Source organism: Parasteatoda tepidariorum, chromosome 2 (assembly GCF_982258835.1).
Source record: "Parasteatoda tepidariorum strain Cologne lab strain chromosome 2, Ptep-v5.0, whole genome shotgun sequence".
NCBI lineage: Eukaryota > Metazoa > Arthropoda > Arachnida > Araneae > Theridiidae > Parasteatoda > Parasteatoda tepidariorum.
In genome coordinates, this window is record NC_141756.1 from 119,960,049 (window position 1) to 119,972,171 (window position 12,123).

The 12,123-nt window shown below is 28.1% G+C and overlaps 2 protein-coding genes across 3 annotated transcripts in view; one reads left to right on the plus strand and one right to left on the minus strand.

Moving 5' to 3' along the window:
* LOC107453275 (xibalbin-1) overlaps nt 1–12,123 on the minus strand; it is a 463,140-nt gene that overhangs the window by 402,232 nt on the left and 48,785 nt on the right. The gene's annotated exons all lie outside the window — the stretch shown is intronic.
* The window catches only part of LOC139425040 (xibalbin-1), a 45,551-nt gene continuing 41,117 nt past the window's right edge, over nt 7,690–12,123 (plus strand). Inside the window, exon 1 of the mRNA XM_071178021.2 lies at nt 7,690–7,871. The gene's annotated coding sequence lies outside the window, so the exon portion shown is untranslated. The remainder of the gene's footprint in view (nt 7,872–12,123) is intronic.

The following is a 12,123-nucleotide window of genomic DNA, read 5'->3' on the forward strand; positions in this document are numbered from 1 at the left end:
TTAAATAAATGATAAACAATTCTGAAATTATTTTTTGCATAGAATTATCTATGAAATAAATGAATTTCTTGAAATTTTATAACTGTGTGCAAAGAGCCGTGAGGGCTCAAAGAATAGAGCATTTGCCTTCAAAAGGGGTGGGCTGGTTTCGAATCCCACGGATGTCTGTTCTATACATGGATTAGAGACCCTTTGCAGTCAGGCTAACCGTGAGAGGTTCTCGTGGTCTTCCTGTCCATGTAATGCAAGTACGGGTTAGTTCCATCATAAAAAGTCCTCCACGAAGGCAAATTTCTCCCAATACTTGATACCAGGCGTTCCCTTGTCTTTTGGATTGAGTTCAAAATGACAAGGCTATGGAGTTGAGCATTAGTAGTCGTAAACCCAAAAAGTTGAGTCGGCTGTTCAACGTCGGTTATAAAATAAAAAATAAAATTTAATTAAAAACTGTGTGCAAAAGGCTGGAATAGCCTGGTTGGAAGGGCACTGGGCCCATGTCCAAGAATTCGTGGATTCGATCCTCTCCAGCCAAAAACTCCGTGTAGTAAATGGTGACTCATGCACGTTATATCTGTCGAATCTCAAAAGTTCTCCATGTTCCCATAACAAAATAATACCTCTGGGGGTACTGATCCAGGAGTTTTCTTGTCTTCGGGTTTGGTTCAAAATTACGAGGCTGCGCAGTTAAACATTAGTAGTAGTAAACCCAATTTTGGGTCTGCTGTTCAACGACAGATATTAAAAAAAAGGAAAAATAATGTGTGCATACTTTTTTGATTTGCTTAAAAAATCTTCCAGTCATGACGAAATACGCAAAAAGTAAAATTAGCATTAAACTGTTATAAACTTCGAGTCACGTTGCATGAAAAATAGGTATTCATTTGCTGGATACATAAAATGGAGCTCTATTTTACCATCTTTTAGGATTTTTACTAGCTCTAAATATCAGTAGCAGTAAAAATCGGTGTTTTGAAGAAACGAAACACCCATTTTCATTCTTTTTTTCTTTTATAAAAGCAGAGGGAGTTTGCAACGTTATTAGATGTTTTAAAGACATTCAAATGCAGTTCAAGGTTGCTATTTACCGTAAGTAGGTTGTTTTATGGCATACCTTTAACCATTTAATACCGCCAACCAAATTTGAACAGACAATGTAAAAAAAATTACCTTTAATGCAAATAAAACATTTACCTACCTCCAAGTCGTAAAAAAAAAACATGGTGACGTAAACAAATATCGTTCAGTTTTCAGTCACCGCCAAAGTTTTGTTTCCTTTTAAAAATTACGGTGCAGTTAATTTCACCATGGAATTATTTCTCGATCATACCTCACAATGTATGGTGTAAATGAAATAAAATAATCTTTTATTTAACTAAACTTTGGGATAATGGCACCAAATACTAGTTAAAGATATGCCGAGGTTTTTTTTTTCAGTGTAGGGGGTGCTAACTTTCGACCACTTTAACGATTTGTACGATATCTTCACTCCCATATTTTGAGCGTTAAAAAACTGTTTAACACGTTTCCCTTTTTTGCGAACTGTATGCAAAGTTATATAAAATCGAATGTTCGGATACTTATAGATTACAGGGACAAAGCATTGGTGATTGCTTTTCCAAGATGTCGCCAACGCAAACATTAGTCCTTATAACCGATATGCAAGAATTCTAATACAGTGCTGTACAGTCATAGATATCGATATTTAACAATATTTCGCGTTATTTTTCCAATTTATCTAATTTATATTTTTCATTTTCGTTACCCACATATTCACAATAATATCGTATTTTATAATTATCGTAATTATAATTAAATGGTTAGAATTAAAGGAGTTGCTTTTCTTTAAATAAAAAAGTAGTCATTAAAATGCAATGCGCTTATCGAAATATAAAGCATTCATGATATGAAATCGACATGTCTAATTGCCGTATGTATGCATTTATAGAATTAAATGAACGAAGGAAACGAAATATTTAACGAAATGGAATGAGGTTTGAAAAGATTGATCTGTTAGTGTTTTTAGATACATCAATAATATAGAAAACACTAGTACTTATTTTCTCTCTTATATATTGAGTTTGCAACGAAAAGAAAAACAAATACTATTAAGATGATTGGTTGAATTTAGGAAAATCAATTTGCGAAGACTTAAAACATTTTTCATAAAAAATGTCACATTTATTGATTTTTAAAAATGAGGAAATTGTGAGAAAATATAGTAATGAGAAACTCATGGATAATAAGAGCAATATTTCAGGAATATTTTTTTCCGATTGAGTATTTTTTCTTTTGAATAAGAAGAAAATTTACTCGAATACATTTCGAGAACTTACTTATTATAATACTTATTATTAGAGTTTATTATCATACTTGCATTTTTACAACATACAGCAAACTATCGAAAAAAAGATTTTAAATAAAAATTTCCTCAAAAACTGAAATGGAGCGTAGGATTCATAAAATAAAATAAAACTTTTCACCAGCCTCCACCCCCGTCAAATAGTTATATTTTAAAATCTCATGATGCCTATTTTTTAATTTCAAAATAATTTAGAAAATTTATAAATAATATTTCAAATCAATGTTTTACTCATTTACTAGTTATTCTATTTACTAGTTGTACTAGTTTACTAGTTATAACAGTTACACATAAACTATCTTAAAACTTAAATTTAAATTATGCGTAACTGTTAAAACTCGAAAACCCATAATTTGCACAACACCTAGCTAACCTGAAGATTAACAAGGGCTAATCTTCAGGTCCTAGCTAACCTGAAGATTTAAATTTTTATTTCTTATTATATCAACTAATATGTTGATTGTTTTCATTGCATTAATTAACTTTATTCTTTTGATATTGAAAAATAAATGCATGACATTATGTTCATTTCCTTAATTGTAATAATATTTTAAACCGTTTAATTCTTTGCATTGTAATTTTTAAAGTGATTGATTATATCAAATAATGTGTTGTTTGTAGTAATTTGACTTTAAAATAGTAATAAATAAAATAACATTGTGCTAATTTAAGCGTACAGAAATGTTGCTGCTATTTCTGTACAGATCTTTTTTTTTTTAACTTTAACGAATGATTAGCAGGTAATGAGCAGATTATCTAGGTAGTTTTTTGAATATCTAGGAAATTTGAAGTAATTTGGTAATTTCTAGTAATTTGGCACTTTTACGGATCACGCTAGTTAATCTGCACATTAACTAGATAATCTGTAGAATAACTGATTTATACACTTTAGTGGTAAAGTTTTACATTTAAAAAATTATAAAAATCCGGATAAAAAAAAGATCTTTTCATCAGCTCACATGATTATATCCGCAAAAAGGAGTGCTTTCCAATATTGTATCAATATAGTCAAGGCCAAATATATCAATACGATAGTGTGAGGAGCACTCAAAAAAAGTTTTGAAACAAAATTGAATAGAACACATTAAGAAAATTAACTTATTTAAGAAAAACTTAGCTTTTATTTTCTTAAATGAAAGTTAATTTTCAAAAAATCATTAAAATTGTATAATTAATTTTCTAAAATTATTAAAACTGTATAATTAAATATCAACTTATTAATTGTTAACTTCTTTCAATTATCCAGTTTAATATTACCTTGCTCACATCCATTTTCGGGCCCATCCTTGGTAACTAACAAATCAAACGTGCTTCAGTACTGCAGTAAGAGCGCGCTATAAAACAAATTCCCACTTTTTACTCTGTTACCTCAATTAGCGCTTCTGTTCTCATATTTTGTAATATGGCAATCTTATTACGAAAATATTTTATATCATTCTCGAAAATTTTCCCGTACATGTAAGTTCATTTGAATTCGCTACTCACTTTATAGACTTCGTTTTATGTTTTGTTCTGTTTTTTCTTTGCATTTTATTTTCTGTTTTTTACGTGATATCTATTACTTAGTGTTCTATTTTATTTTGTTTCAAAAAAAAATTTTGAGTGCTCCTCACACTATTGTATTGATATATTTTGCTTTGGCTATATTGTTACAATGTTAGAAAGCACTCCTTTTTGCGGATGCAATTGTGTGAGCTGATAAAGAGATTTCTTATAAGGATTTTTATTAATTTTTTTTTAAATTGTTTACTTTCCTTTTTTCATTATTCTGTAATTTTTCCATGCTACGCACATTCATAGTAGTTCACATTAGTTCACATTACATGTTCACATGTTCACATTACTTCCGGGACACCAATGTGGGGAGAGTAGTTACCGACAATGTCAACCTATATCTATGAAATGTTACCCCAACATAAAATCGAGTTATCATGTCTCACATACTAGTGAATTGGAATTGTATTTTTGTAGTGGTGGATACACTACAAGATGCATATCTGGAATGTTTATTTTATGTTTTAGTTCTTTTTGTTAATTTTGATCTTAAATCAAGGGCAAGCTTATAAAATGAAGACCTCGATAAATTTTTCAACAACAATGAGTAGATAATTATTTAAAGAATAAAAAAGGGAAAAAACGCTAAAGAAGCCTTTTAAATTACAAAAACTTTCGCACAAATTAGAATTTTAAGAAAGCAAAAAAAAAAAAAAAGATCAGAAATTAAAATGGCCCTGCTTGCCCTTCAAAGTTCAACATTGTAGTTGCATTTTAGAGGGTAGTAGATCAGCCTAAAGGATATTTTTTACTTTAAGTTTAACAGCTGATAATTCTCGAACGATAATCATCGAATGTTAAATTTCTTCATTCCATCGTACTCCCTGTAAATATTTTTACACGCTTTTCAAAATTCAAAGTCTCATAAATTTTTGAGCAGAAATATAAAATGTAATGTTAACTTGAACACCCAAAACATTTACGAATTTTTCACATACACTGTAAAAATTTTGCTCTATTCATTTTTGATGTTTAGGTAAATTGAATTTTTTTACTGTGAACGTAATCATATTTTTAATTTATTCTTTCACTCTTATAGTTTTATTCATTTATCTGTTCATTTTTTGTTTGTTTACTGACAACATATTTTCATGAGCGTTAGTATCAATTTAATAGCTTCATTGCAAGAACATTTCGTTTTTAAAACAAGCACACTTTTAGTAATATATTTGCACCGATTCTTTCAAACACTTATTATTTTGTCAATGTTATGCAGTTTTTGCACGATAACCTCAGTTTTCAGTTTAAAAAAATATAATATGTAAAAAAAAAGTTTACCTTAACACCAAAATTATATATAGTAGGGGAGAGGGGGCACATGTGAACAAATTTTTTATTTCTTCACTTTTCGAAAAATATCAATTTTTCATAGTAAAAAAGTCCATATGTTTAAATAGTATTTTCCTTGTCTTGTGGAATTTTTTGAGATTTTTCAATAAAATATTTCTTTACTTTATAATATTTTAGAAAAATGACTTCAATTGTTCACATGTGCCCCCTATTGGGGGCACATGTGAACAGGCCTGGGGCACATATGAACAAGATTAAAAACCCAAAGCAATCATCATATTTCAAAGAAAAAAATCTTTAATATAACAGATATAGATACGCATTATACTGAGGGGGTTGTAGCTTACTATGTGAATTTAAATTGTACAACAGTACTGTCAATAAGAAAATAATTTTTCAGCTGTACAATAATTTATCCGCAATTGGGTTTTTCGCAACTTCCACGGTGTTCCACGGGTGTTGTAATGGGCCTTTTTCTTTCTTCTCTAATACTCTTTCATGCTTTTTTTTTTCATTTTTTCTATCTTTTCATTTGTAGCTTTAACAATTCTATTTTCTCAGGTGTATCAGTTAATATGCGTGATGCGCGATCAACCATTTAATAAAAAAAAAAATTTTTAAAGGAAAAATTAATAAATTATGGAAAATTAAATAATGATAATTTTAAATGCATACATATTTTTTAAACTTATATCATGAGGATAATAATCTTAATACTATGTAGGGGCACTTGTGAACTGTTCACATCTGCCCCAGATGTTTTGTTCACAAGTGCCCCCATCATCCTTCTTAAACCTAACTTGAAAAATAATGAACTTTTAATTGAGTAAAAAAAAAAGAATAATTGTCATAAACTTACCTGAATGTTCATATAATGATCTACAATAGTTAATTTTAGTTTATTAGTTGATTTATATTATGCTTTCACTTGGAGAAGCGAGCGATTATAATATATGCAACACCAGCTGATACAAAGAAATTGTCAGAATCGACCAACAAAATGTCTCATTGCTCTGAAAGTTTTTCAGAGAGGTAGGACTAGTACTGCCATCAATTGAAAATTTTTCGAGATTTTTTATTTCAAATCATATTGGTAAAACATACCATGTTCACATGTGCCCCCTGTTCACATGTGCCCCCTGTTCACATGTGCCCCCCTCTCCCCTATGTGATAAAAAAAAATTATTTTAACACCAAAAGTATTGTATATAATGTGATAAAAAGTTTACCTGAAACCAAAAACATTATATATAATATGTGATAAAAAGTTTACTTCAACACCAAAACTGATGGCAACAGTACACCAAAATATTTACAGTGTAGAGAGAAAAAATTTGATAGCTAAAGGTAATTTGATAACTGTTGATCAAAAATTAGCTTTCGATAGTCTTAGAATCTAAAGATACGTTAACTTGCGCTACAGTTTAAAAAAACAAGCTCTACAACACTGGGTAATGTGCTGTAGTGTTAAAAATTTCCCTCTAAAAACGTATGTTTAAAATATTTTCCTGTCTCATTGGCAACCAAAGCAGTCAACTTGTTCTTTACTTATTTAACACTAAACATACCGTAACCGGTCAAATGACGGTTTAAGAACTTTTGCATTGAAAATGCGCTTATCATCTCATCGTTTTTTTTCACATTTGACTTCATGACTTTTTCGAACAAGTCAATATACTATTATTTTTTTTGTATTTTGTTTGTTTCGAATAATAGTTATGCCGGGAATAAAATACCGGGACTTCATAAGGTTATCGGATCAGAAATGACGATGTCATTCCTGTTCAACGTATAGCATTTGATGAGTTGCACATTTCTGCAAAGACTGTAGCGTAGTGAGTTCAATTAGAGTAACTGTGAATTCAAATTTCAAGAAAGTACCTCAAATTTTAGATTCACATTTTTGTGTCAGAAAAAGTGATAAAAACTAAATGTTTTGGCAAGTAGCTAATGTTTTATTTTGATAGCTTTACTTCATTTCTAACTAACTGTTAGTTTAGATCCAGGAAAAATGTCGAAGCGATCAAAAACAACACAAGTTCTTAGAATAAGTAATATAAATTATACGAATAAGTATAATTCTTTTAATCCTTATATATTCTTATAATTGTAAGAATAATGATAAGAATTATAAAAGTACTAAAAATGAGAAGAAATATATTTGAGGAAAATGTACAATGGAAACGCACCGTATATGCAAAAAATTAGTTGAGCAATGAATAAAAAATCCTTATTCTTTGTGTTTGTAATACATAAAAATTGGTAATATACATTTTGTTTAATAATAATAAATTTTTTTTAAGTTTATTTCATACCTAACATCCATATTTCATACATTCAGAAAAGAAACAAAGTCCGGTCAATAGACCGGCTATGGTAGAAATAGATATTTATTAAGTGTTGGTATGTTTAGTGTTAAGAATAAAAAAAATTTCTGTATTCGTAATGATAAGAAATCACGAAAAAGTGGCGTATCATTTTGTATCATTCTCAAGTTTCTTCCGCCGCATGGAGGTGGGGCGCATCGACCAAGCGGAAAGGGGCGCTTGCGCGTTCTCCAGGTCGCCCCCGATAAAAGAAGGGTGCCGATAGGCAGTCCGTTCTTCATCCCTGGTCATCCCCGGCATCGTCTGCTCTCGTTTTCCGCCGCCGCCGACTAGTTTAAAAGGTAAGATTTTTCCTCGCCAACTTGTAGCTCTCTTTCTCCTAACAGGTCATAGACTAAATATTATCGTTTGATTTATATTTTTCTTTTTTAAAAATTACCAAAAATAAAAATTCTTAACCATTTTCATACAGATTTTTATACATATTTTCCAATAAGAATATTCTATATATATTTTTCAAAAAAGAAAATTTAATTGTACGTTAAAATTCTTTTTAAAAAACATACTTTTACGTTAAGAAAAAAATATTATATTTAACTTCCTCTAACGTTAAAATATTAATTATTGTAACACATATGTTTATCAGAAACATATCGAAATTAGATTTTGAATGTTACATAATTTACTCACTACGTAAAGAAATTAATTTACATCTCAAAAATAGTGTTATTTATAAAGTGAGATTAATTTTAAAATAATTAATGAAGCAATAACGATAAATGAGTGAATTTTATAACTTAGAACAACGAATAAGTGAAGAAAATGATATTGTCATTTTAACAAATTAATTTCCAAACGGCTTACACATTATTTACACAATACTTTTATAAATAATTTTTTCATTGTTTCTAATCATTGCTTTTGTAGTTACATCAAGTGTTTTATTGATAGGGTTTCATTTTAGATGATTTATGAGGCTTCTTATTTATAATGTATTTTAAAATATGACATCCAAACTAATTGTGAAAAAATTGAAATATAAACTTTTATCAATCCAAAGTTTCTCTATTTTAACACTACCGTTGATATATAACACCTTTTAGTTATTAAAACAGTTCATCCACATTTGAAAATTAATATTTACTCAAAACCTTTATGAATAATTTTTTTTAATATAATTTAAGAGTGGCTACATTGTTTATAATCGTTGCTCTTTTAATTGTATAACTTTTGGTATTAGAATTTTTCCTTCAAACTTTCTGCTAATACCACTACTTTTACTAATTTTACACTTAAAAAAAACTTATTTTACATTCACTGACTTTACACTCACCACATTATCATTAAATACCATTTATTTTAATTCCAGAAGGTACATTGATATAACACGTGAGGTTTTTATGTGAAGTTCTATAAGAGCAAATGTAATAAATAAGCTTTTAGCATTTGTAGAAATTTTAGTGAAAAATCAATTCAATTTTTTAAAAAAAAAAATCACTTAATTTAATGCATATTTTTAATAAAAAGCTTCTTTTATAGTAGTTTTAAAGCATATCAATTTTAAAAACAGAAGTCATAACAATAGGTTTATATTTTACAGTTAGAATTCAAGATCATATTAACCAGATGTTTGTGGAAGTGTTTAAAAAAATATTTTAGAATTTTCGAGAAATATTCAATCAAAAATAAATCTAAAGCGAACATTTACATAAGTAGGTAAAATCCTGATGTGAATATTGAAACAATTTATAGAAAAAAAAAAAAATTTTAGCAATTCATTGGTCTTACCTTAGGAAAAAAAAATTTTTCACGTACTGTTATGATCTTTAACTCTGCGGAACAAAAAAAAATGATCGAATCATTTTCAAGAAAATTCGTAAGAGTTAAAATTTAAAATAGTCAAGTAGAAACTGCGCGATTAAATTGATAAAAACTATTGCAATTTTAGAATAATATTTAATTGTTAAAAATACTAAGGATTTTTTTTATCTGCCACCATTTTCCAATGTCGTAGTTTATTAAATTTTAGCTACTTTTAAAACATGCATTTATTTAAATGAAATTAATTTACTGAAATAAAAAGTTTTTCTACTTTATAACTTCAGTTCCGATGAAGTACTTTAAGATAAAAAATCCTACCACTTGCCAATTTTAGGACATACATACAAGTGCTGTCATTTATGTTCTACTAAAATATATATATATAAAAAAAAAAAAACTCTAAGTCTATACAAAATTTATGATGTCCCGTTTTTTTTTTCTTCGCGTTTTACCTAAATTTCTTGAAAATTAATTCCGTCAAATAAATAAAAAATGTAAAAAAAAATTTTAAATTTCTTTTATTTATCAAGAGATATATTTTGCTAAGTTCTCTACTTCAAGAGCCTCAAATGACCGGTGATGAACATATTTATGAACAAACAAAACGATGTAATTCGGTCTCAACCTTAAAAATATTTCACTAAACCTTTTTCTAGAACTAAATTACCCTTTAAGAAATTAAATAAGAATAGTGAGGAAGAAAGCAAAGATGAAAAGAGAAAAAAGAAAAGAAACGGGAGAGCATTAGCTAATAAACATCACCATAGTAAATGGGATCTTTCGTTTCGCTCAGGACAATATTACAGATTTATTCTAGAATCAATAGAATCAGGATACCCTGTTTGAAAGAATAATATATATATATATATATATATATATATATATATATATATATATATATATAGCTAAAATATTGAGAAAATATGGAAAATAATAAAGATTAACGGTTCTATTTCCGTTTCAATTTTTTTAATGCTCTTCGCACTATGTATTGATATATTTTGCTTTAGCTATATTGATACAATATTAGAAAGCACTCCTTTTTTTCCGTATGTAATCGTGTGAGCTGCTGAAGCGATTATATCTTTTCTTTATTTTGTTTTCCGGATTTTTAATATTTTTTTAATATATATAAAAAAAATTTCAAATATTTTTAAAAATAATTTTATTTTAATAATTTTTCTTGTCGTTAATCTTTATTATTTTCCATCTTTTCTCAATATTTTAACTTATTTTATTATACTTGCAGCTTATGCGCAGTTAATAAGAGTTATTAATTTTCATCGTTTTTCTTTCTGTCCTTATTGTGATTTTATTTATATATATATATATATATACCCTTGAATGAAACATCCTTATAAAAGCTTATTTTTTTAGAATATAGCAAATATAGTGTCAATTTTTAACACGCTGAATGCCACGCTAATTTTACATGGCTGACCCGTCTGGTCAAAATAATTTTCTCAGTATGCATTAATTTCTTCAAACCATTTTAGTAACTATAATATAAAAAAATTAAAAGCATTAAAAATTTACTCGAATTATGTGTTTCTAATAATTTTGGCCTTGCCTGTCAACGGTGACCGCCGTGCTACCCCCGTAAAAGTGTACTATATTACATGAAAAAGAGATAATACATGAAACCTAATTTACAACGTGTGAAAATGGCTACCATATCTAAATATAGATCATCTAGATATAATTGAAACAGCAATTATGGTAACAGAATGAAAAAATTCCTGTTACTGCATTAAAATGTTCAATTTTTAGTCTAAAGTCAATTTAAAACTTTACTATATTACATAAAAAGAAATATTACATGAAACCTAATTTACACAATTAAAAATATTTCAAATTAGTTTTAATTAACAAAGGATTCAGTTATAGTAAAATAAGAGGCAAAGATGGCATCTAGATAGCGATTTTATTGTATCTGACGTATTAGTAATTGTATAACACAGACATTAATTCTAAAATACTAATTTCTTTGTATCTACATTTAATAAAGTTTCATTTCAATATTTAAAAATGATATTCGGAAATTTATTTCTGTATTAAAATTACTTTAAATAATGGGACTATAAATTCTGAAATAATTAATAACTCTGATATAATTAATAATTCTGAAAATTGACTATATGTATAAAATTATGAGATCTTAATTGTAGGGGAAAAGAAAATTTTTTATAGACACACAAATTGGTTTCTTAAATTTTTTGTTATCAATAAATTAACAAGTTAAATACTTTATTTAAGTTAACAAGTTAAATATTTTCTTCAGTCAGGGTCTAGTGGCTTGCCCAGTAGGGCTACATTTCTATTAGCAACTACAACATGAAAACGCCACACAATTTTGTTTAGAGATTCTGAAAGGGAATTTGTTCAGAATTTTCTTTTACGTAATCGAATGTCATCCAAAAGGGAAAAGTTACACATCTCGATACGTTTTAACAGCTGACCCCCACATAGACTCCAGTCAATTTTCTTAATAAGCAATTTTCAGGATTTTCTTAATGAGCTTATTTCTGAGAATTGCTACCCATTAACTTAAAAAAATTAATCTTTTAAATATATGAATGTACATGCACAATTACAAGTTAAAAAAGCGCCAAAGTGCTAATGTTAGAACTTGACAAAGTATTTGAACAAAATGAAAATCAAAACAAATTACCAGACATTATTCCAATCAATAACATGAAAGTGGGAATAATCCAACCAGCATCAAAGTCGCAGCACAAAATAAAGAACAAAAAGAGAAATGGAAAATACTGA